The sequence below is a fragment of the Maniola jurtina genome, chromosome 25 (genome assembly GCF_905333055.1).
Source record: "Maniola jurtina chromosome 25, ilManJurt1.1, whole genome shotgun sequence".
In the NCBI taxonomy this organism is placed as follows: domain Eukaryota; kingdom Metazoa; phylum Arthropoda; class Insecta; order Lepidoptera; family Nymphalidae; genus Maniola; species Maniola jurtina.
In genome coordinates, this window is record NC_060053.1 from 2059494 (window position 1) to 2085901 (window position 26408).

At 38.4% G+C, this 26408-nt stretch overlaps 2 long non-coding RNA genes across 2 annotated transcripts; one reads left to right on the forward strand and one right to left on the reverse strand.

Moving 5' to 3' along the window:
- Window positions 1-1652: 1652 nt before the first annotated feature.
- LOC123877975 lies at window positions 1653-25287 on the reverse strand. Its single transcript, XR_006798714.1, has 4 exons — window positions 25276-25287; window positions 16433-16435; window positions 6951-7147; window positions 1653-1665 (listed from the first exon to the last, which is right to left on the reverse strand). It is a non-coding gene; the product is annotated as an uncharacterized LOC123877975 (long non-coding RNA).
- LOC123877974 lies at window positions 14467-19286 on the forward strand. Its single transcript, XR_006798713.1, has 4 exons — window positions 14467-14576; window positions 15817-15848; window positions 17700-17802; window positions 19115-19286. It is a non-coding gene; the product is annotated as an uncharacterized LOC123877974 (long non-coding RNA).
- Window positions 25288-26408: the final 1121 nt, after the last annotated feature.

Sequence of the window (26408 nt, forward strand, 5' to 3'; positions counted from 1 at the left end):
ACTGAAAGTATCGGGAATGGAATATTTCCACTGTCGCTGTTATATTAAAATCTTTTTAATTGAAAACTCCTAGGTTTTAAAAATCGAATACCATTTATTTATTTAGAAAAAGATTCTTGGTCTTGTCAAACTTGTTTAGTCGTTGAGAAAATGACATCGATGAGAAAATGGAATTGACTCGAGAAAATTCTAGAGCGATGATTTATTATGACTTTCGAAGTGGTTTAACCATCGATGGTTTAACACAAAAACAGTGTGTTGACCGGATGATTTCTGCATTTGGTGATGAAGCCCCATCTAAAACCACAATTTATCGCTGGTTTGCTGAATTTCAACGTGGACGTGTCAAGCTCAGTGATGATCCCCGTCAAGGTCGTCCAAAAACTGCAGTCACCCAAGAAAACGTTGATGCTGTGCGTAAGTTGATTGAGGAAGATCGACATGTGACATACCGCGAAATTCAGGCAACTTTAGACATTGGCATGAGTCAAATACCTACAAATAATTGATGATTAAACGAACTTACCTGAAGTGAAGTTCTATCCCAATTATACGAGTTGCTTCGTCCGAAGAGATTAGGTATACATTGTAGTAATACGTCAAAGTATTGCCTTTCTAACCACTTATTTGAAAGCAGAAAATCTGCAGTTCTATTTTTTGTATTTTTTGTTGGTATCACTGGAGCGTTCCCATCTCATTTAGTTGAAAGCCTGCCTGGAACATTAATATTTCACTTATCAGGGGTCCTAGGGCTGGGAGGGACCTAATCTCTTCGGACGAAGCAACTCGTATAATTGGGATAGAACTTCACTTCAGGTAAGTTCGTTTAATCATCAATTATACCTCATTGCTTCGTCCTTTGAGATTAGGTATACATTGTAGATTTTGAAAGATAGTGAAATATTAAAACACTTCTAGGTGTAATAATATTGTATTTATATTATCAATTTTGACAAGCAAAATAAAGCCAAAAATAAATAAAAGATATTATCATAATTACGGTTACTTCATCCGTATTTAAGTAGATACTTAGTGATTTTTATAATCACTGTATTATAAGTAAAAATAAAATACTTTTAAAGCTGCTGATTCAAATTTATTTTACTTAAAATAAATTTTAATCAGCTGCTCAGTGTTCCAGATTGATTTATGAATAATAAATAATAATAAATAATAGGAGTGATAGAGCAATCTGATTAGATTGATCACATTGAATACCTCTACGATAAACTCTGGCACACAGCATAGAGTTGCCCACGCTAAGGCCGCTGTATTTCGTATTAGGTATATCAATATTGATACCTTTACTGTGAGCTGCGGAGGTAGCTGCATGCCTGACGGAATAAGCGAAAAAAAAATATATAGAAGTATTATATTTTTATCCACTGACTGATACTGTTCGTAGATACCGATTTATGCGGACTCTTAAATCTTACTATTGTAATGGGGCATTTTTTTTTTTTTTTTTTTATTTCGTAGGGGTTACATTCTATCGATGTATTCTAACAATTTTTCTGCTGGATAAAGTTATCTTCGGTGAATGTTTATTAAAAAGGAACATTTAGGCAAGGTTGAGCTGAATCTGGGTATGACGATCTTGTTAGGTCATGTATTTCGACTGATGTTTGTTAAATTAATATTATTATTAACAATTACACTACGTATCTAAATTAATTTTCAAAATATGGTTTGCACCTTATGTGTAATTATACCAGCATGAGTAATGTGACGTTAATCAAATATTCTAAATTCAAATTGTTATTTGGATTCCAATTAACAAAAATTCTAAAACTATGGACAGATCTCATGGTGTAACAACATCAAATCTTGGGACTGGAGGACGATGAAAAAACAGACGTTACTCTCTGACCGGCTAATTCAGATAGACATTTTCATCGGAGTTGACGCTTCATAATATACAATATACCTTTATTTCAGGACACAGAGTTCGTTCTGTCGTGTGCGCCTATTTTTTTTTTTTTTTTTTTTACAAAAAACTAACCCAACACCATCTTGCGAAGTTGATCATAATATATACAAAGATGACGGTGCTACGCTCCTCTCTACCTAGTAGTACCGTCTTGATAACTTCCATGCAACCAACATAATATGCAATCAACAGGGTGGCTGAAACATATAATGCATTATCATTATGTCTAAATTGAATTTAGAACCGAACAGAGAAGGCTCTGAAATGGTGGAAACCAGGGGTTTTTTTTTTTTTTTTTTGATGCAAAAAAAAAAACCAACATGTGGTTGCCCTAAGGCTGGTACTATTTATTTAAATACATGTTCTTCTAGTTCCCGTTTCCCGTTGTTTTTTAAACTAATGTATGAAGCGAACACAAATCTCCTGTGAGCTTCACAGCATAATTATAGATTTTGATATTCTCGTAAGAAGTGGACATCTAACTCCATCTATATAGTTAAATAGGAAAGAGAGCACTTTATTGTCGTACGCAATAAAATGCCTTTTTTTTTTTTTTTTTTTATAGATTCCATCTTCTGAAAACCTGAAAGTCCAAAAAAAACAGTCAGTAATTTTAGCTACTTCATATGTTTGACAGATTCAAAACTAAACTCAGAATCCACTGGCCATCGGTGGTCTTCTCACAGCGTGTCGCCCCTACCCTATATCGTTAGGATCCGAAAAAAAATAAAATAATTCTAGACAGTCTATTTTGTCAAATAGGATTGACTGTCACTTCGATAGATTTTTACCATTATGTAAATAATCCTGCAAAGACTGTGCTGAATGCTGATGTGTCAATGCTGAGCTATCTTAGTGATTTGCATTACACAACAAGATATTTAAAACATCTTTCTGTCCGTTTTTGTAGGTGTACCGTATCTACTTACTAAATCGCGGGCAAGTCGCAGTAAGTCATTAACAACGAGTTTTGTATGTAAATTTAGCTCTTGATTGATTAAATATCATTTTTCTTCAGACGGGTCAACGTATTTTTTTTTTTTTTTAAATCAGGTAATTGCAATATTTGCGCACAGTAGGTACTCGGGCTGTACAGCTCTTTTTTACATTGATGATAAATCTTAAGAACTCTAAAGTATTTATTGTTTGTAAAATAATTTTAGATAACCCTGATAAATTTTAAAAATCAACTATATCTTGTAAATATATGTTATGTATATACCTAGTTGACAAGTAACCCAAAAATCTGAGTAAATACATAAATCACCGGCTTTAGTACTCGTAGTTTTGTAAAGACGAGAGGCGGAAAGTATATTCAGACCAAAATAGTAAACCATTAAATTGGAATAATTCTCGTTCATTTTAATTCGTAGATACTTTCTATAGATAGGTAGTAAAATCTTTTATAACTCCTAAGAAATAAATCTAACGTGGCCATCCAACTATTCATTGATGTAGTTGTAATTGACCTTAATGTTGTTATGTAAGCACCCACTCGTTTAAGAATTTTAGACTTATTATAAGTCTGTTATTTCCATTGGATTTATAATAAAAAATGAAAAGAAGGAAACGATCCTTCACACGAATCACATTGTGATAAGTATAACTTCACTAAACATAAAGTCTATGATATTATATTCAGATGATAGGAGGCATGCTGGGTCGTGAGATTAAGATACTGGTTTTAGAAATGGTTCATTTTATGTTTCCTAATATTCATAATATGTTTAGAATTAGGTAACACGTCTTCACTGAAATACCTTATGGTCCGGAATTCCAAATCACGTGAAAGTAACATCGCCATGTTGTCATATGTCAAGGTAACATCGCAATGTACAAAATATTAATTGCATAGTGATATCATATCACCAGACACTATTATAATAAAACCTTATAACATAAAAATATGTAACAAATAAATAAATAAATAAATCACTATCGTTTTGGTGACTACGCTTTTGTAACGTTTTTTAAAACTTGAATAACGTGGTGATCGGCGAGGCACTAAAACGCGAATGAGATGGGAACGCTCCAGTGATACCAACAAAAAATACAAAAAATAGAACTGCAGATTTTCTGCTTTCAAATAAGTGGTTAGAAAGGCAATACTTTGACGTATTACTACAATGTATACCTAATCTCAAAGGACGAAGCAATGAGGTATAATCTTGCATTAACAATTAGGTGTAAAAAAGTTGTTTTCCCGATGGATACCGCATATGCTCTGTGAAGAGCAAAAAGCGGCTCGCGTTACTTGGTGCGTCAGAACTCTCGAAAGATTCCACGCAGGATCCTCAAATGCTGTATACAACATCGTATCAGGTGACGAATCCTGGATATACGCGTACGAACTCGAAACAAAAAACCAGTCACGAGTTTAGGTGTTCGAAAATGAGTTAAAGCCAACAAAAATTGTTCGTTCACGAAGAGTTGCAAAAAAAATGGTGGCCACGTTTGTCTCCAAAACCGGCCATGTTGCGACTATTCCTCTTGAGGGACAAAGAACGGTTAATGCAGAATGGTATGCTAGCATTTGTTTGCCACAGGTCGTTTCTGAACTCCGTAAAGAGAACTGCAACCGCCGCATCATCCTCCATCACGACAATGCGAGTTCTCACACCGCGCACAGAACGAAAGAGTTTTTAGAGCAAGAAAACATAGAATTATTAGACCATCCGCCGTGCAGCCCCGACCTAACCCTAATGATTTCTGTACTTTCCCTAAAATAAAGAATACATTGCGTGGTCAGAGATTTTCATCACCTGAAGCTGTGGACGCCTACAAAACGGCCATTTTGGAGACCCCAACTTCCGAATGGAATGGTTGCTTCAATGATTGGTTCCATCGTATGGAAAAATGTGTCAAATTTCGCGGAGAATACTTCGAAAAGCAATAAATACATTTTTAAATAGTAATGTTGTGTCACTTCCTTGATTCCCGAAATTTTCAGTGCCGCCCTCGTACAAGCTATATGTTTCAGGGAACCTAAACCCCTAAAAAAACGAACGAAGTTCTGATATTTTTAGCCAAATCTTACACAATGCATTTTGAGACAATTTATTATTATCCCCTTATCAAAAAACAGTCTTATCAAAAAGGTAAAATTCCCAATTCATGATATAGTCCCGGATGGTCCCGGTTTGCCGTCGTCTTGTTATCGGCTCCCGCGGGATGGGAGCCCTGAACTGCGATCTGGAATTACATCTACTTGTTTTTACCCTTTTGTTATTTCTTGTACGATGTTATTTCTTATACGAGGGTGCGGAATCCTTCATGTGAGTCTGACTCGCACTTGACCGGTGTTCACCCATTAAGGCGTAAATGTTTGGATGAACGTGAAAGTTTGACTAGAAAAGAGCAACCGCCGAGTTTCTTGCTGGTTCTTCTCGACAGGAACGGCATTCCGAACCAGTGGTAGATTATTTTGACGATTCAAAAGCACTTGTAAAAGCTTAATTGGATTAAAATACTTTGAATTTGAATTTTTTGGATGTGATAAAATTTTCACATTTTATAATAATTATTATGTAAGATGTGTAAACAAGCACTTCGGTGCGGTAATCTGTGAAACTCGGAACCATGGGAATTATCATCAAACTCAGGGTGAGATTTTTTTTTTTGGGGCGCCAGCCAGGTAACCTCCCAGTGTGCCTGGATGCTGCTGGTCCCTTTTGGATGCGTCCGAGGGGAAGAGCAGTGTTCGGGCCGGTGCGCCCCGGTAACATGGCTAATAATTTCTCTTCGGAGATATTGTTGGCTATGGCTAATGACCTGGCAGGGAGGGAGGTTTCTCCGCGTGTCCCTCTGACTAGCAGAGGGCACAGTGGACGAAGCGTAGGATGGGACGCGGGAGACGTGAGCGTCCCAGGGTCGGGGGACGCACTTCGCTGGCGCGTCCCGGAGGTGCGGTGGTAGGGACCGAGCAGGTCCCCGGTGGAGGGTCTGCCTCGGCAGACGTCGCTGGCTGGGTCGCGGTTGTTTGCTTCGGCGTTCCCGTGACCCAGTCGCCAGGCGACGCGCAGTAGCGCCGCTGGGGTTTAGTGGGTATTCCGGTCGCCTCTCGGCCGGCGAGTCCCACATACCCTCCCTCAGCTGGCTGGCTGCCTCACGGCTGGCTGACTAGCTTCCGGGGGGGGGGATGCGTAAATTCATTCCCCAGCGTCAAAAAAAAAAAGGGTGAGATTTTTAGAACGCACTTTTGATTTAAAAAGAGACAGATTTAGAGATATACATCTATCTCGTTTTAACTTTTTCTTAAGTCTGAGCAAAGTCAGAGTGCACTCTATAGATCTCACCCTCAGAACCCTCTTGCAGTGTGAGAAAAAAAAGAAAAAATATACCCAGGGAAAGGTTCAAATATAACACCGATGAATTCTCCTGGGACTCTCGGATGCTTGGTAGATGTGGATAATGAAATGGTCAGCAATCATAGAAAGGTCACAATCTCAATTCGCAGTTCGCTGACTCAGCTATCGCAATGTCCACACACAGGCCACACTACTTAGAAGTTTTAGGGTTAAGCTTAGGGTTCCGTACCTCAAAAGGAAAAACGGAATCCTTATAGGATCACTTCGTTGTCTGTCTGTCTGTCTGTCAAGAAACCTATAGGGTACTTCCCGTTAACCTAGAATCATGAAATTTGACAAGTAGGTAGGTCTTATAGCACAAGTAAAGGAAAAATCCGAAAACCGTGTGAATTTGTGGTTACATCACAAGAAAAAATTAAAATGTGTTTCAATTTTCAAAGTAAGATAACTATTCCAAGTGGGGTTTGAAAGCGCTCTACTTGTACATTCTAAAACAGTTTTTTTTTTATGCATAATTATTTGATTTATCGTGCAAAATGTCGGAAAAAATACCCGAGTACGGAACCCTCGGTGCGGGAGTCTGACTCTCACTTGGCAGGGTTGTTTTAATTTAAAAACTAGCGCTTGGCTGCAATCAAGATATATGCTGGCAAATTATGAAAAAGGCTAAGATGGAGCGAATTTGCCCCGATTCACTCTTGATTTGAAGGTACAGTTCTTACAATTCACGAAGGCGAGTGGCTTATGCTTGTGTTTAAGTCGTATCGGTATAAGTAAGGTACACTAAATGTGTGCGTTTGCGAGCGCTTGCTCGCGACTGATAGGTCCAACATGCACGCACACTTACGCAATGCCTATGTATACGATGTAACCACAAGTAAAGTTCACTCGCCTTCGTGAATTGTAAGAACTATATATTAAAAGTAGAGGGGAACACTCCAAAGGGCGTTCCATATCCTAGGATCCGGCCATTCGAATTAGATCTTCAGGCCCAAAATGAAACGCTAAAGCAAATCGCTTTGTAGGTAACTTGTCCGAGGAATTTCATAAATGCATTGTGGTACGATAGTAGAAATGTGAAGGAGATTTTTTTTAATCTTTATTTTCTAGAAGTTTCTTCATGTCAGACCTATAGCTCAAAAAAAGGTAAAACAAAATTAAAAACTAGATTTGGATTTGGTACGGTTAGGTAGATTTGGATGGCGTCATAGTACAAAAAAAAAACTAAAAATCAGAGGCTATTTTAGTTAAGAGTACATTCAACAAACGTCTGGAGAGCAGTTGAGGAAACCGCACAATTTAGATAACGGGAAATGACTCCTGGATACCTCGAGAGGCAATTAGTACGACCGCGAAGTCGGCGAACAAACGACCCAAACACAACTAACTGACTCCTACACTAAAAAAAGTTAGTTATATACTCGTAATCCTCCTCACGCGCCATTTTAACTTTATCCGTCGTCAACAGTCATGTCTAAATTACGATTTTTTTTTTTCTTTAAATCTGGCTTTACTCTGATTAGCCAATGTCAAGTTTGTGATATTTTCAAGTTATTGAATTTATACAAGTATGGACTCCGTCTGCGCCGGCGCCCGCCGACATACGCGCGGCGCCCCTTTAGAGCGCTTCCCAGTCAGTTCCACCACCAAAAAACACCAACTAACACAAAAACCAGCCACTCTTAACAAAAAAAACACTCCAAACAAGCACAGCACGCGCGCCAACAAACGCCATCACACACGAAGTCAAATTACGATTCCCCTTTAAAATAAGGACTAAAATCATAGGTACCTACTTTTGACATGACATTTGACATAAAGTTAAAATGGCGCGTGAGAAGTCATTTTTTAACCCCCGACCCAAAAAGAGGGGTGCTATAAGTTTGACGTGTGTATCTGTGTATCTCTCTGTGGCATTGTAGCTCCTAAACTAACGAACCGATTTTAATTTAGTTTTTTGTTTGAAAGGTGGCTTGATCGAGTGTTCTTAGCTATAATCCAAGAAAATCCGTTCAGCCGTTTGAAAGTTATCAGCTCTTTTCTAGTTACTGTAACCTTCACTTGTCGGGGGTGTTATAAATTTTTAATTTACACTTGTTACGAAATATGCTTTGGGCCTCGTCGATCTAGTAATCAATCTATCAGTTTCTCACTTTACACACCAATCAATAAAATATCTGCTTAGATCGCATCGTACGGCCCTGAGGCTACCCGATGCGTTTCGGGTGCGTTTCCGCACCGCACCGCTGCACTGTGGATTTGAGTTTTTTTTATTTGTACCAGAAAGTCGCAACAATAAAGATAAAAAGAAAGAAAAAGTGGACAGGGAAGCACTTATAAGAGATCTCTACCAGTGACTCTTGGCAGTGCAAGAGGTTGTAAAGGGAGTAGAGTAGAATAGAATAGAATGCCGCTCCCGCAAAAAGCACTCGCCTCGTCTCTCTGGTTCCAAGTCCATCAAACGCAAAATCAAAAATTTTATTTTTGGGTTTTTGTATCTCCAAAGAAAAAATTATCACTTCGTTGTCTGTCTGTTTGTTTGTCAAGAGTCAAGGCCCGTCAAAGAAATCAAAACCTATGGGGTAGGTACTTCCCATTGACCTAGAATCATTTTGGCAGGAGGCGAAGTACCTATTATATCATAAGTAAAGGTGAACGCACACTTAATCCGAGCCGACCGAGTCCAACCACAGAACACTCGAACACAACGAATTATAGAATTCTGTACATAAAATCTCATTAAACCTTGCAGACTTCCCCGCGTCGAATCGGAAGTGTGAGAGTTTTCATGAGATTTCTAAATACATATACAGAATTCTAAAATTCCTTTCGTTCGACTCCGTGAATTTTATATTTTTAGGGTTCCGTACCGCAAAAGGAAAAACGAAACCCTTATAGGATCACTTTGTTGATCCAGCTGGATTTGCTTCGATCCAGCAAAAATCCAGCTGGATTGAAAATGTCGCTGGATTGCAATCTCTAATCGTTACACACAAAATAAGGTGACCTACAATCGCCCATCGTTACACATTACCTAAATAGCAAGAAACAATACTAATTCCTTTATTTTTAATCTCTACAACGCGTCAGTGTGGACGACGCAGGAATTTCGCCGGCAACAATAGAATGAATTCCCGACATCAGTTGAAATGTCCGTAACTTGTTATTGCGTAAATTTTTCCCGAGGAATTTGTCGCCTCCAGAGCTTAGGGTTGCCAGGCTGGGACACACAGATGGATTTTTACCCGACTGCGGCAAAGCCAAAAGGAATGGTTATGATTTTAGCAGTCTATGTATGTATGTGTGTGTGTGCGTATGTTTGTATCCAGATTCTGTGTGTTCCACCGTAGCGCCTTAACTACCGGGCCGATTTTGATGAATGAGGTGTCAATTGATTCGTCGTAAAGGTCCGGGTGACATAGACTACATTTTATATGAAAAAAATTGACCTATCGGACGTTACATGAAAAAAAGTGGGGGTCTCCAAAAATATTTTTTGCTATTGTATCGAGTGGGGTGTCAAATGCAAGAGGAGAAAATTCTGAGTTCATAAATATAAATGTACTAGGTACAACATTAAAATATACCAAGGGACAGAAAAACAATTTTACTATAATATTTCAGCGTTTATTAAGACGACCTCAGTCGGTTTTTAGTTTTAAACTTTATCTTGTCATTGGCAAAACTCCAAAAAGTCAAAAGTCAAAAACCATTTATTCAAAATAGGTACTATTGTACACCTTTTGTTTGTCCTATTTTTAGATTTGAAAGATGATATAGTGCCAAAACAAGAAACCAAAAGCTTAATTAGCTAAATCCGCTAAACCAGACGAATCTATGTGGTGCAACATCCAGCATGCGATATGCACCGGCCGCCCTTCCACTGATAAACATACAGGAAAAGCCAGCCACCAAGCAAGCAATCCACCACGCAGCCCAATACCAATCTCAGAACCACTCGAGTATCCTCAGATGTAGGAGGAAATTAAGCTTTTGGTTCCTTGTATATCATGGACTTCCGTAAAGGAACACCTGCTTCTATACAACAAAACTCCAATGTAGTCAACCATAATAGTTACGTCCAACATTTTTTGAAAATTATGAAGCTGTGATAGCCTAGTGGTTAGAACGTCCGCCTCCTAATCGAAGGTCGGGGGTTCGATCCCGGGCACGCACCACTAACTTTTCAGTTATGTGCGTTTTAAGCAATTAAATATCACTTGCTTTAACGGTGAAGGAAAACATCGTGAGGAAACCTGCATGCCTGAGAGTTCTCCATGTTCTCAAAGGTGTGTGAAGTCTGCCAATCCGCATTGGGCCAGCGTGGCAGACTATAGCCTAAACCCTTCTCATTTGAGAGGAGACCCGTACTCAGTAGTGGGGCGGAAATGGGTTGATCATGATGATGATGATGAAAATTTTAATCGGAGGAAACATTATTATCGATATACAGACCCCATGACATTTTTTTGAAATTTTGTCTGTCTGTCCGTACGCGCATCACGCTAAAACTACTGAGCGATTAGCACACTGAACGTAACAAAACGTGGTGCTGGTCAAATAACTGGGACAGTGAAGAAGATCCACTGAATTGTACACAAAGAAACACTGCAAGTAAGGTTTCCACTTGCCACTTCTTGATTTACGGGTTTCCAGTATCAAAAATACGGGTTTCAGATTGATTTACGGGAGACAGTGTTTATAATGGACATTTTTTTAATACTTTTTGTTTGAAGAAACAGCTTTTAAAAGCTATTTTGTGAAACAAATGTAATAAAATCTTTACATGTTAACTTAAAATAACTTTTATCTTGTGCTTCGGCTACGCGGGTATTGGGCCACGGATAGCTGCACAAGAAAAATATTCTTTCTACTGAAAGAATATTTTTTTGTTATTTTGTCAGGGTTTGGTTTCACCAGGCAGCACTGGCTGAAGTTGCAAAAAAATTCGGGAGCTTTATTTATCCCGTATTTTATTATCTCGATTACGGGTTTCTCTATTATCATACCCTGAAATACGGGGTAACTCGTAAAATACGGGACATCTGGCAATCCTAGTTGTTGGGAGCCGCTGGCCCAAGCGGCTCAACCGCGCTCTGTGAAAATCCTTCCAAGCAACCTATGTCCAGCCGAGGATGTTTATCAGTTAAAACAATTGCACAAGGAAACACGACTTTCTTCATTGATACCGCTAGGCGGGATCGATCGAGTTCAATTTAGCCACTGGTTAAGGAAAACCCAGTAAGAAACCCGTGTGTCATAATACTCACCGTAATACGGAATAGGTGGTAACACAGAAGCACTATACACGCCCGCGCGGTGCGAACGACGCGCCACTACTGAACTGCTGGCTGCTGACAATCAACGCACACCCCCATCCCTTGTCTCACCCTAGCGCACCCTCGGGGTAGAGACCGAAAGAGGGTGCGTGACGAATGCGGGACGATATCGTACTGTCAGCTGTGAACTTGGTTTAAACTACACCTAACTTGAGCTATGCTTCAAGTTCCATTCCATTCCATCAGCCTGTAAGCGTCCTGATCAACCCATTTCCGCCCCACTACTGAGTACGGTCTCCTCTCAGAATGAGAAGGGTTTAGGCCATAGTCTGCCACGCTGGCCCAATGCGGATTGGCAGACTTCACACACCTTTGAGAACATGGAGAACTCTCAGGCATGCAGGTTTCCTCACGATGTTTTCCTTCACCGTTAAAGCAAGTGATATTTAATTGCTTCAAACGCACATAACTGAAAAGTTAGTGGTGCGTGCCCGGGATCGAACCCCCGACCTCAGATTAGGAGGCGGACGTTCTAACCGCTTGGCTATCACAGCTGTAAGCGTCCACTGCTGGACATTGGCCTTTCCAAGAGCGCGCCACCAAACACGGTCCTCCGCCTTCCTCATCCACTCGCTCCCTGCTACCTTCTTCAGGTCATCGGTCCATCGGGCTGGAGGTCGTCCCACACTGCGCTCACCGGTACGCGGTCTCCACTCCAGAACACGTCTGCCCCAACGGCCGTCGGTTCTGATTCAAGTTACTCGGGCTCAAATCAGAAATTAGAAGATCTGTAGAACCAGAGTAACCGACATAACTCAACAGGTTGCGAAGCTGAAGTAAAGCCATTAAACACCCCAAACCTCTAGTAGTTGAGGCAGCATCATACACCCCCGATCGAATGACCCCCCCTGATAAAAGACGCCGTAATCACGTCCTTAATGACCCCAACGACTAAATCATGACCGACAATGCTCCCTATCTTGTAGGGATACACAAAAACACAACCTTACTACATCGTCTTTGCGAAGACGAGATGACGAGATCCCCAATTTCTAATGTCACCTGGACGTGGACTCACGCCAAGGCTTCGGGGGCGTGCGGACTAACCAGTCCAGCCAACCCACTCAACCTAACGTCCTAATCCTAAGTTGTGGTCCGAGCCTCACAGGAGGCGGCCTTAGGAGGATCCCCCCCCCCCCCCCCCCCCCAACCTCTAAAAATTATTTCTTCAAGTCCTAGGGCTCATCCCCAGCCGAAGCTTCACGCTCGCCACCCCATCCGGTGACGCTGTAGTGTCCAGTAGGGCCTACGCAGCATAGTCAATCCGAAACAACTCACACACAAAGCTGAAGTTTGGATATTGTATTGTATATCAATGCTTTGAAAAGAGCAACCGCTTAGTTTCTTGCCGGTTCTTCTCGGTAGGAAGGGCATAGCGAAGCAGTGGTAAATGCTTTTGACCATTCAAAAATACTTGTAAAAGTTTGAATAAAAATATTTTGAATTTGGACAGGGAATATACTCGTAGTTCGATAAATCGAAAGACGTTGGGGACAACGCTGGTGCTAGGAATCGAAAATTGCCTAGATGTTGACATTTTTGTGACGAACGATGGAAAAATTTCCTATTTACATAAATATTCAAAATGATTTACCATTTGTCAGTATAAATCTAACGAAATCTTCAATCAAATAATGAATTCCAAAGGTTATCAACAAAAAAAAAAACAAAATAATTCGGAAGTCGTAAGTACCTAACTTAACGATTATTATAATAAGGCACTCGACTTCCTCCGGGTGGATTTAGGTTTTCTTGAAAATCTCGTGGAAACTCTTCGAATATTATTATTTGTAATAAAATTGTATTATGTACAAAATTGTACAGAAATACGGTGTTCCGGTGTTGATCCATTTATTATGGTGAAAAATAGACCAAAGCCACCGAAAAAATGAATTTTCAAAAACTAATGAACCTATAAAAAGGATCAACCTCTAAAATACATAACTCTATCTATATGTTCAGTTATATATACTTTGGTGGTTTCAGTTGTTAATCACACTAATATTATAAAGGCGAAAGTTTGTATGTGTGTGTGTGTGTGTGTGTGTGTATGTTTGTTACTCTTTCACGCAATGATTACTGAATGGATTTGGCTGAAATTTGGAATGGAGATAGATAATATCCTGGATTAGCACATAGGCTACTTTTTATCCCGGAAAATCAAAGAGTTCCTAGGGGATTTTAAAAAACCGAAATCCACGCGGGCGAAGCCGCGGGCATCAGCTAGTGTCATATAAAAAGTTCGATGTTTTTCATCAACTGGACTATTGCCATTGAAAAGTAGGCCTAGGTCGGTTAATCAGACTAACAATTGAACTACCAGACGAAGGATTCAGTATCCCCAAAACAATATGCATTATCATATTACATTAGCTCCGCTTATGAGGCATTATTACAGCTAGAGAAAAGTAGAGCAAGGCAATTCTTCAAAATAACATCTCTCAACAATAATATGTATAATGGAATTATTAACTAGTTATATTGAAAATAGATATAGCACCTGAAACTAATATAAGCCCATTACTTTCATTAATAACTAGGTACATCATTTTTATATTTAAAATCATCTTAGATCACATCATCACTTTCCATCAGGTGTGATTGTGGTCAAGCGCTTACCTATAGTGAATAAAAAAAAAAAAAAAAAACTACACGAAAAAAGTCTGATACATGGTACTAACTTAGAAATGGAACCTTTGGAAGTTTCAGACGACGGAAACAACGACTTTTGGTTCGATATACGAATCAATTGATCGAAAAAGGTCGATTAGCCCTTTTACATACAGACAATACATACATACACACAATTTTATATACAGACAATATCTACTCACACTTTAGCATTGTGAATTAGATCAAAACTAATCATAGTATATAAACCATGTTTAATCGAGAAGTCGTTAGTCGTGGAGAAAACATAGCACCGTTACCATGTCGTCGTCGTATCGTCTAGTGTCAAGAATTCCTCCCATTTTCTTCCTAGTGCCAATTCTACTTATGGTAAGTGAGTGTTTAGTGTTATGTGTATGTGATGTTAGGTTTTTTTAAATAAGTTTAAATGTTCGAAAGTGAATTATTCAATCATTTTACTAATTTATTAATCTTTTTTTGGAAAGAATAAGTAAGTATAAAAAAACCGACTTCAATATCCACAAACACTAAAAACTAAAAAATAATTTCATTTATTACCGACTATAATATGTAGGTAAACAAAAAGTAATGTAATTCTATAATTACATTTTTTGGAGCCGCCCGGTGCCAAAAATTATCCGCACGAACCATCTTACTCTTCATATTGTTTGTTAGGTACTCCACTTAGCACCTCATTGGAACCGACTCCAAAAAATGTTATATACTTACATAGAACTTACATTAACTCTTGTATACTTAATATATTCGGTAATAATTAATAAAATTATTTTTTACTTTTTAGTGTTTGTGGAGATTGAAGTCGGTTTTTTTTTCTAAATTCACAATTTTTAGTGTATTAAAATACTTATGATATGTCTGGTTAAAAACCTACTGTTTTCTAAGCTATTAGACTGATCGCGAGCAATTTACTCTTATCCATTGAGGAGTTCTATTCTCCATCTCCGAAGATATTCATCAGATCTTCACCAAACTAAAATGGGACCACCTCTGATGTATGACCTATCAAATAAAAAGAATCAAAATCGGTTCATATTTGGTGGAGTAATGTTTTTTTATAACTAACTAAATAGGCGCTTAATTGCAATCACACCAAACAGAAGATGATGCAGCCTAAGGTGGATCGCGCCTGCGCAGTAGGTGCCTATATTTAATCTTCTTTTTAACCGACTTCAAAAAAGGAGGAGGTTCTCAATTCGTCGGGATCTTTTTTTTACCAATATTAAAGCTAGCCAATATTATATCTTCCAATTGTTTTTCTGATTCTGTTCGTTTTCTTAAATAACTCAAAATTTAAAAAACCCCGACACAAAACCTCTATAAGAAAACTGAAAAGAGCTGATAACTTTCAAACGGCTGAACCGATTTTCTGCGATTATAGCTAAAAACACTCCCGATCAAGCCATCTTTCAAACAAAAAAAAAACTAAATTAAAATCAGTTCATTTGTTTAGGAGCTACGATGCCACAGACAGATACACACGTCTAACTTATAGCACCCCTTTTTTTGGGTCGGGGGTTAAAAAGGCATTTCTCGTTGAACCAACCGCTTTCTAATCTTCACTACTTCAATACTATATTTTTATTTTCAGCTTATTGCCAGTGTTCAATGCCAAGACGAGGTGTAAGTACTCTTTGCCTAAACTATTATACTCCTAAGGCACCCTGTCGTGAGAGACACGATAAAAATACTTATAAGTGTAAATTAAAAATTTATAACACCCCCGACGATCCAAAGTATCTGAGTTTTCCAAAACATCATTTTCAAATAAATAATTATGTATTTAGGCAACGTCCATCTTGACAGCTTGACATTTGTCTATTGACATAATATTATGAACCTAACGGTTATCTAACCTTCTTTTCTACAAGAAAACTAGAAAAGAGCTGATAACTCTTAAACGGCTGAACCAATTTTTTTAGATTATAGCTAAGAACACTCTCGATCAAGCCACCTTTCAAACAAAAAAAACTAAATTAAAATCGGTTCATTCGTTTAGGCGCTACGATGCCACAGACAGATACACAGATACACAGATACACAGACACACAGATACACAGATACACACGTCAAACTTATAACACCCCTCTTTTTGGGTCGGTGGTTAAAAAGAGCCAAAATTACTCATTTTTACATGTCTTTTCTTTATTTGGCTACTTACAGTTTTTGTAAAAAAAAAATCTTGGTTAATATTTCAAAAACCTGACCTGCTGGTTTTTTTTTTCAAATATATTTTCTTAAATGTAGAGGCCCAAAATAACGTAAATATGTAAGTTTCATTTCATGAGCAAAAACCTTGTAAGCTAGTGTTATTTGACGTCAGGTAGGTACCATCTCTGGATGGCTTAAACTTTCAAATTCTCTCATTCTCTCATTCTCATCATTTCAATTCATCTCCACCCATCCTGACGTTCACATCAGATGAGAGTTCCCGCCGGCCTGCCAGCGTAGCCTCATTCGCACGAGAGCTTTTTTAACGTTCGTTAAAAAAGCGTTCAAATATAACAAATGCAACGCTTTTTTAACACACATTTTGTATTTTCAGCGAGATGCCGGGTTTTAACGCAACGCTTTTTTAACGTTCGTACGAATTAGGGTTAAAGCTAAAGACGATCGTAATCACTTCTGATGGACTGATACTGCTTGCCTTTTGAGAAAAATATACATAAGTAGACCCCAGAGAGAGCAATTTCATCCTCACCACCTGGGTGCCTGGTGTAGGTACTTCGGCCGCCTGTTATGCCTTTTTTCCACCCACATGCAAACTCCCATCAACTCCCATCGGCGGTGTTCCCACTAGATTACAACATGGGGTTATTCAAGGGGCGGACCAACATATTCCTGAAAGGCCGGCAACACATCGGCGTTACTTCTGGTGCTGCAAGTGTTCATGGACGGCGGTAATCACTTAACATCAGGTGACCCGCCTGCTCGTTTGCTCGCTATTTTATTATAAAAAAAAACCGGCCAAGTGCGAGTCAGACTCGCGCACCGAGGGTTCCGTACTCGGGTATTTTTCCGACATTTTGCACGATAAATCAATGCTTAAAAATAAAAAAAATCTGTTTTAGAATGTACAAGTAAAGCCCTTTCATATGATACCCCACTTGGTATACTCGTAGTTATCTCACTTTGAAAATTGAAACACATTTTAATTTTTTTTTTACATGATGTAACCACAAATTCACGGTTTTCAGAAATATCCCTTTACTTATGCTACAAGACCTACCTTCCTGCCAAATTTCATAATTCTAGGTCAACGGGAAGTACCCTATAGATTTTCTTGACAGACACGACGGACGGACGAACGGACAGACAGACAGACAGACAACAAAGTGATCCTATAAGGGTTCCGTGTTTCCTTTTGAAGTACGGAACCCTAAAAAGACCCTGGGGCCATGGAGTCTTGAGGCCCTAGGCGGTCAAGCATTTGGAACCCATTTGTGACTACAGCAATATGCACTCGTATTTCAGACCCACCACGTCACTGTTGTCAACTCTCATCATCAACAAAATCGAGCGCTGCATAGACAAACTGAACGCCATCGTGGACATCGTCGGCTTGATCGGGGGAGGGGTAAGTCTTGACATGTTTCCACAACGTATGTGACTGACTGACTTCATGTCAGTGAAGTTCTTTTTTTTTAACCCCCGACCCAAAAAGAGGGGTGTTATAAGTTTGACGTGTGTATCTGTGTATCTGTGTGTCTGTGTATCTGTGTATCTGTGTATCTGTCTGTGGCATCGTAGCGCCTAAACGAATGAACCGATTTTAATTTAGTTTTTTTTGTTTGAAAGGTGGCTTGATCGAGTGTTCTTAGCTATAATCCAAAAAAATTGGTTCAGCCGTTTAAAAGTTATCAGCTCTTTTCTAGTTTTCTTGTAGAAAAGAAGGTTAGATAACCCTTAGGTTCATAATATTCAAGTGTCAATCTTGGTGTCAATTGACAAATGTCAAGCTGTCAAGATGGACGTTGCCTAGATATACATAATTATTTATTTGAAAATGATGTTGTGGAAAACTCAGATACTTTGGATCGTAGGCGCGGAATAGTCCAAGAAAATCGGTTCAGCCGTTTGAAAGTTATCAGCTCTTTTCTAGTTACTGTAACATTCACTGGTCGGGGGTGTTGAAAATTTTTAATTTACACTTGTTCCTCTCTCGTCTGGCTTTACAAAGCCAATGTCAAGTTTGTAGTTATTCGTAACAAGTTAGTTAAAATATACAAGTGTGGACCCCGTCTGTGCCGGCGCTCGCCGACACACGCACGGCACCCCCTTAGAGCGCTTTTCAGTCAGTTTTAACAAAAAACACTCCAAAAAGGCAGAGCACGACCGCCAGCTAACACCAACACAGACGAAATCCGTGAAGTTCTAATAGTGCGTAAGTCAATAGAGTCTACTGTACAGGTAATAAAGCTACTACACAAGTGTAAATTAAAAATTTATAACACCCCCGACAAGTGAAGGTTACAGTAACTAGAAAAGAGCTGATAACTTTCAAACGGCTGAACCGATTTTCTTGGATTATAGCTAAGAACACTCTCGATCAAGCCACCTTTCAAACGAGAAAAACTAAATTAAAATCGGTTCATTGGTTTAGGCGCTACGGTGCTACAGACAGCTACACAAATACACACGTCAAACTTATAACACCCCTCTTTTTGGGTCGGGGGTTAAAAATATTCGTTAGCAACCCTTGATGTAGGTATAAAACGTGTAACCAGACTATCAAATGCCACCAACCATTTGCCTTATTTTTTAGTTTTAGTGATTTGGTATTTTTCAAAACCTCTATGTATAGCTTGCAAAACTCGGGTCAATGCTCCCGAGTGGCCTATTTACGAAAAGTACTCAGTAATAACTTAACTAATTAATTTACTTCACAGGTCTAAAACTGCACGCCACCACTGCATCAATATTGAAGAACAAAAAAGAGAAAACAAAGAAAACAAATTGTTTTTAAATCGTAGTTTAAACTATTTTACGATTCATGCATTTATGTAATACATAAGTTTTAATTCGATAAATTAAATGTGTACATATTTATAAAAAATGAAATCGCATTTTTTATTTAATTTATTCATCTCGAACAGTTTATATAAAACTTAAAACTTATAGAAATATATAAAAAATGCAAACACAGCTAAAAGTAAATAAACAACTTATAATATTATGTGTCCCAATAAGAGCGCACTTAACTTAAATTTCGAGTCAATTTTTAGGGTTCCGTACTTCAAAAGGAAGAACGGAACCCTTATAGGATCACTTTGTTGTCTGTCTGTCCGTCCGTCCATCGTGTCCATCAAGAAAACCTATAAGCTGCTTACCGTTGACCTAGAATCATGAAATTTGGCAGGTAGGTAGGTCTTATAGAACACGTAAAATAATGAATCCGAAATCCATGAATTTGTGGTTCCATCACAGAAAAAAAAATGTGTTTCAATTTTCAAATAACTTTGACGGATTTCGCTGAAATTTTGAATGGAGATAGATTATACCCTGGATTAGCACATAGGCTACTTTTTATCCCGGAAAATCAATGAGTTCCCGCGGGATTTTGAAAAACGTAAATCCACGCGGACGAATTCGCGGGCATCAGCTAGTGAGTCAATAATTCGAAGAGTAGTCAAAAAATTTGCAAATTACTAGGTCTATTGGACAGTGCCCCCTCTGCGTAGACCTCAAAAACATTGAGCAATGTTTTTTAAAAAACCCTGCTGTATAGCGAGAGGCCGGATGGCAGTGACTTTGAACGGCATTCGTTACAGGAACATGATAACGGAGTTCTTGTGGCCTCACCTAGATGGCGTGGAAGGGCCCTAAGTCTACTATTGCAATCTATACTCTATACTAATCTATACATATAATAAAATTGTAGAAAAGTGGTGTCTGTACAATGGAAATATATAAAAAAAAGTAGCAGGGGTTGTTATTATATCGATGCCGAACCCGAAATTGTAATTAATTTTTTTTTTGTCTGTTTGTCTGTTTGTCTGTTTGTCTGTGTGTTTGTGCACGCTAATCTCAGAAACGGCTTAATCGATTTAGATACGGTTTTCACTAATATATTGTAGTAAGCTTCACTTAGGATTTAGTGTTTATTTCATGTCAATCGGTTCATAAATAAAAAAGTTATGTCAATTTAAAGAATCACGGTGCCTCGCGCCTGAGCGTCCGTGGCTATATAAAGCGCGAAAAGTCACTATTCCACGCGAACGAAGTCGCGGGCACAGCTAGTACTAATAAATAAAATTGGAGTGTCTGTCTGTAATTTCGAAATAACTACCTCATATTAAGCTCATAGGGTTATTTGAACGATACCTTAACTGAATCACACGTTTTTAAAATTTTTGTCTGTCTGTCTGTCTGTCTGTCTGTTTGAAAAGGCTAATCTTTGGAACGGCTGAACCGATTTTGACGGGATTTTCACAGACAAGTAGAGGATTGACCAGGGTGTAACATAGGCTACTTTTTTAACCGACTTTCAAAAAGGGAGTTGTGTTTTTCTACCTATGTACACCGAAATCTCTGAGATTTCTGAACCGATTTGCGTAATTTTTTTTTTTAATCGATAGAGGAACTTTGCGACATTGTTTCATAAAAAATTTGGATTCCAACTCCTCAATCCTGATGCTGCAGGGGATCTGACCAATCCACGCGGGCGAAGCTGCGGGCATCAGCTAGTAATTAAAATATATTTAAACTAGCGGCCCGCCCCGGCTTCGCACGGGTGCAAGTCAAAGTTATAATTTATCGTAAAATTAATGGAAAAGTGGTTATAATGGCTAAAATATAAATGTTTGGTTTATACTATCGCGGACTTTTTTGTAGGCATTATTGAGTTCTACAACTTTTCTCTAGAAGTCAACCATACATCTCTAACCATTTAGGCAGCGTTCGCGAGAATCGTTAACGTACGGCAGTTTTTTCGACGCCTTACTCCACAATTTTCACTACCACGAAAAATCCTATCTATTTTCCGGGATAAAATATAGCCTATACGGATTCGAAAGAATCCCTCTAAGTAATGGTAAAAGAAATTTTGAAATCGGTCCAGTAGTTTTTGAGCCTATTCAATACAAACATACAAAAATACAAAGGTTTCCTCTTTATAATATTAGTATAGATTAAAATATTGAATTAACAGGGCTCTCTCCGTCACTCGTTTCCACTCGTTTCATACAATCGTAGTTCCAATTTCATTTGAATATTAAGCAACCAAAGTTCATGAAATTTTGCAGACATATTCTAGAAACTAATATCTGTGTCTGTGGTGTTTTAGATTTTTCTAAAAATATGTAGTTTTAAAATTACAGGGGCTCAAAGATTTGTATGTAAATTTTAAAGACCGCGTAACTTTGAAACCGAATATTTTAACAGAAATCTGGAAAACCACAGACATAGATATTAGTTTCTAGAATATGTCTGCAAAATTTCATGGACTTTGGTTGCTTAATATTCAAATGAAATTGGAACTACGATTGTATGAAACGAGTGACGGAGAGAGCCCTCTTGACAAATCATGTAAAATAGCAGACTTGGACGATACGTGGTTTCAGCAGGACGACGCAACCTGCCAGTATATATCACGCATGAAACAATCTTTTTAGGGTTCCGTCTCAAAAGGAAAAACGGGGATTATAGGAACACTTTGTTGTCTGACTGTCTGTCTGTCTGTCCGTCGTGTCTGTCAAGAAACCTATAGGATAGTTCCCGTTGACCTAGAATCTTGAAATTTGGTAGGTAGGTAGGTCTTATAGCACAAGTACAGGAATAAATCTCAAAACCGCGAATTTGTGGTCACATCATTAAAAAAAATTAAAATGTGTTTCAATTTCAAAATAAGATAACTATACCAAGTGGGGTATCATATCCGCCCAAATAAACTACACAAATTGATTATAAATAAAATTTATTGCTCTCCAAAATTCATATTATAAGTAATTTTCAATATTTAATAACAATGAAGGTTGCATCGGAACATCTATCCTGTGAGACCTGTAACAATGCGCTATAATAAGTTCAAACATTTATTAACAAGTGTAAATTAATTATAACACCCCCGACAAGTGAAGGTTACAGTAACTAGAAAAGAGCTGATAACTTTCAAACGGCTGAACCGATTTTCTTGGATTATAGCTAAGAACACTCTCGATCAAGCCACCTTTCAAACAAAAAAAAATGGTTGTCTGTAAAGTCGGTTTACTGACGATAGTTGAACGTGACAACAAAGGCCGATTGTGCTTCTTTGTCGCTGGTTCCGCGCTCTCGCTTGCACTTCAAGCCTTACATGGAACGCCTCAGAGCGAGGTAACGCCGCATGAGTCATGTTTTTTCGTACGTGCAGCCGGCTCTATCGAATTATAAGACGTTGTCACGTCAAAAAAACTAAATTAAAATCGGTTCTTTAGTTTAGGAGCTACGATGCCACAGACAGATACACACGTCAAACTTATAACACCCCTCTTTTTGGGGCGGGGGTTAAAAATACATGTCGTCGAACCAGCACATGTCATAATATATGTGTGTGTGTGCCTCCCCAACACACACTGTGGGTGGAGTGTGAGCGGATTGTACACTGCTAACTCACACGACGTCCATCGCGTTGCAAAGGCAAGCCGGCGGCGGCGTCTCGATTAATTTTTTTTATTGACGTGTCAACGTCTTATAATTCGATAGAGCCGGCTGCACGCACGAAAAAACATGACTCATGCGGCGTTACCTCGCTCTGAGGCGTTCCATGTAAGGCTTGAAGTGCAAGCGAGAGCGCGGAACGAGCGACAAAGAAGCACAATCGGCCTTTGTTGTCACGTTCAACTATCGTCAGTAAACCGACTTTACAGACAACCAATATTTTTTTTTTTTTTTAATTTCGCGAGTAGAGCAGTGTGTGGACACACAGTAAAGGCTACCTGCAGCTACTCCTCCGGTGAGCAGGTTGGCGACCTCGCTGAGCGCCGTGAGCCGGTCCAGCGTGTGCTCCAGGTGGTTGAGGAACAGGCTGGAGATCAGCGAAGAGTTGCTCACTTCACTGCAATCAGTTATACAGAATTATGTATACAGGGTGTTTGGTAATTAGTATATAAAGACGACACGTACCCATGCTACTTTGATCTGATAAATACAATGCTGAAGTAAAATGACGAAATAAAATTATAAAAATTTCCATACGAAATTAAAAAAAAAAAATATGTTAAAGTTTTCATGAACCTAACGTGCCCTAGCTCACTGAGATCGTTGGCCATCTTTAGATAGGCCAAGGCCAACGATCTCAGTGAGTTAGGGCACGTTAGGGCCATAAAAACTTGGACATAAAAAAAAAATTGTATGGAAATTTTTATGATTTTATTTCGTCATTTTACTTCAGCATTGTATTTATCAGATCACAGTAGCATGGGTACGTGTCGACTTTATATACTAATTACCAAACACCCTGTATATCGCGTGATATCGCAGTGAAATGGCATAAGCCAGGAGTTAGCCAACTCCCTTAGGGATATAGCTAACACCCGGGAGATGTTAAAACGACAACTCAATCAGTGCATTTTTGATAAAAGATTATTTTTAGATTATAGAACTTACGGTATTGGCAGTAATTGACAGTTGGTACTCCAACTTATCTAAAAGAAAAAAAAAGAAAATATAAATTAAGAAAGAAACAAGTGTAAATTAAAAATTTATAACAACCCCGACAAGTGAAGGTTACAGTAACACAGTACAGAAAAGAGCTGATAACTTTCAAACGGCTGAACCGATTTTCTTAGATTATAGCTAAGAACATTCTCGATCAAGCCACCTTTCAAACAAAAAAAAAACTAAGTTAAAATCGGTTCATTAGTTTAGGAGCTACGATGCCACAGACAGATACACACGTCAAACTTATAACACCCCTCTTTTTGGGTCGAGGGTTAAAAAAATATTATGAAAGGGATACAATAAATCGTGTGAAAAACGAAAAAAGTTGGTGACTGTTAATGGGAGTGGTTAACATTAAAGCGAGCGGTGTTCAAAATTCAAATATTATGTTTGTGAAAATTAAGATAACTGGCGATAATTTATGGAGCACAAGAAATAAGTAAAATGTGGGGCAATAATAAATATAATTAATCTAAACTAGTAATTAAAATTTCAAAGGGATTGAATTAAAAACTAAACCGTACGAAAAAAATACTAAGCGGGCGATAAATTAATAACTTCATAACCGTTTTGAGTTAGTACATCATGTCTTTTAGACTTTCTACCTTTTTGAATTTATTTTCACTCTTTTAAACACTACCCAAAGTTAAATAAGTAGGTAATTTTAACTTAACTACTAACACCCTTTGGCGCGAATCTTGTGATTATCACTTGCTACAATCTCAATCAATTTTAAATATTCTTTGTCACTCTTCATAAGTTATGTCCTCGTTACAAAATATTAAAAAGGTTCGCTTAAAAAAACTGATATTGAACAAGTGTAAATTAAAAATTTATAACACCCCCGACAAGTGAAGGTTACAGTAACGGTTCAAACGGCTGAACCGATTTTCTTGGATTATATAGCTAAGAACACTCTCGATCAAGCCACCTTTCAAACAAAAAAAAACTACATTAAAATCGGTTTATTAGTTTAGGCGCTACGGTGCCACAGACAGATACACAGATACACACGTCAAACTTATAACACCCCTCTTTTTGGGTCGGGGGTTAAAAAGATTAATTTAGGGTTCCTTACCAGTAAAATCAAAAAAGTGATCACGGGTAAACCAGAGAGAGTACACCACGACATTTTGAAACTTGTGGTTCTTGTATGATAGATGGCTTAGCACCATCGATGGCTTTATACCCGAGCCGTTCATACAAATGTTAATTATTACCAGTTGTATAGAAAATTGTTTCTTATGTTTTCTGTTAATTTGGAATTAACATTTAAATAATATAGCGTTTGGCCCTTGAGCTGGATCTCGTTATTTTTGTTGACAATTGAGGAAGGCTGATCGTGTGTGTAGGTAGAATCATTTATTTGTACCTAACGCTCATTTACATCATAGGTAATTAAAATTCAGACTAGTTGTTTCTGGTGTCTTTATTACTACTGCGTTCAGACCGACAGCATCATGATCAACCAATTGCCGCCCCACTACTGAGTACGGGTCTCCTCTCAGAATGAGAAGGGTTTAGGCCATAGTCTGCCACGCTGACCCAATGCGGATTGGTAGACTTCACACACCTTTGAGAACATGGAGAACTCTCAGGCATGCAGGTTTCCTCACGATGTTTTCCTTCACCGTTAAAGCAAGTGATATTTAATTGCTTAAAACGCACATAACTGAAAAGTTAGTGGTGCGTGCCCGGGATCGAACCCCCGACCTCCGATTCGGAGGCGGACGACGTTCTAACCACTAGGCTACCGACAGCATCGCTTACACTTAAACATCGCTTTACGAACAGGAATTTTTCACAAATTATTATTTTTAACTGCACATATTGCTAGTTTTTTTTACCATTACACAATGGCAACTTTATTCCTATATACCATCTAGGGGCCATGTCGAGGCTAGATCTACTACAAAGTACAAACCTACACTACAAACCTTACGTCTTGGTAAAAAGTATGGCTTGGCCGTTTAACATTCGTGAAATTTTTAACTGAAATATTTAAGCCCATAGTCCATATTCAGAACTTTTGAGCCAATCCTTCAATTCTTCCATATTGACTTTTTGAATTTGAATTGGATCCCATTGAGTGATCAAATAAGCCTACAGTTACTAAAAAGTTTGATGCGTCAAAACACTTACCTATATGCTCATAAGTCATAGTCATTTACTCCAAACATTTTATCGAAATATTTTCTTCCTATTGCTTAACAAAATGGTCGTCTGAAATTATTATTCCAAGCTCCAACAAAAATAAAAATTGACAACATAATAATAATAATAATGATTATCCAATGATAATAATCTACTGTATGTACCTATACTTATACCTATGTGATTCATTTAATGTAATTGAGATGTCAAGCTCGGAAATGAAATATTTCATACGGACAAAATAATTATCAATCAATCAATCAAATCAAATCAAATAGACGCGTGCCTATGTTATTCATGAATATGTACGGAACCCTAAAAGAGTGAGGCCCGACTCACACTTGGTCGGTTTTTTTAATGTATATGTCGCAGCGAAATGACATAAGTCGG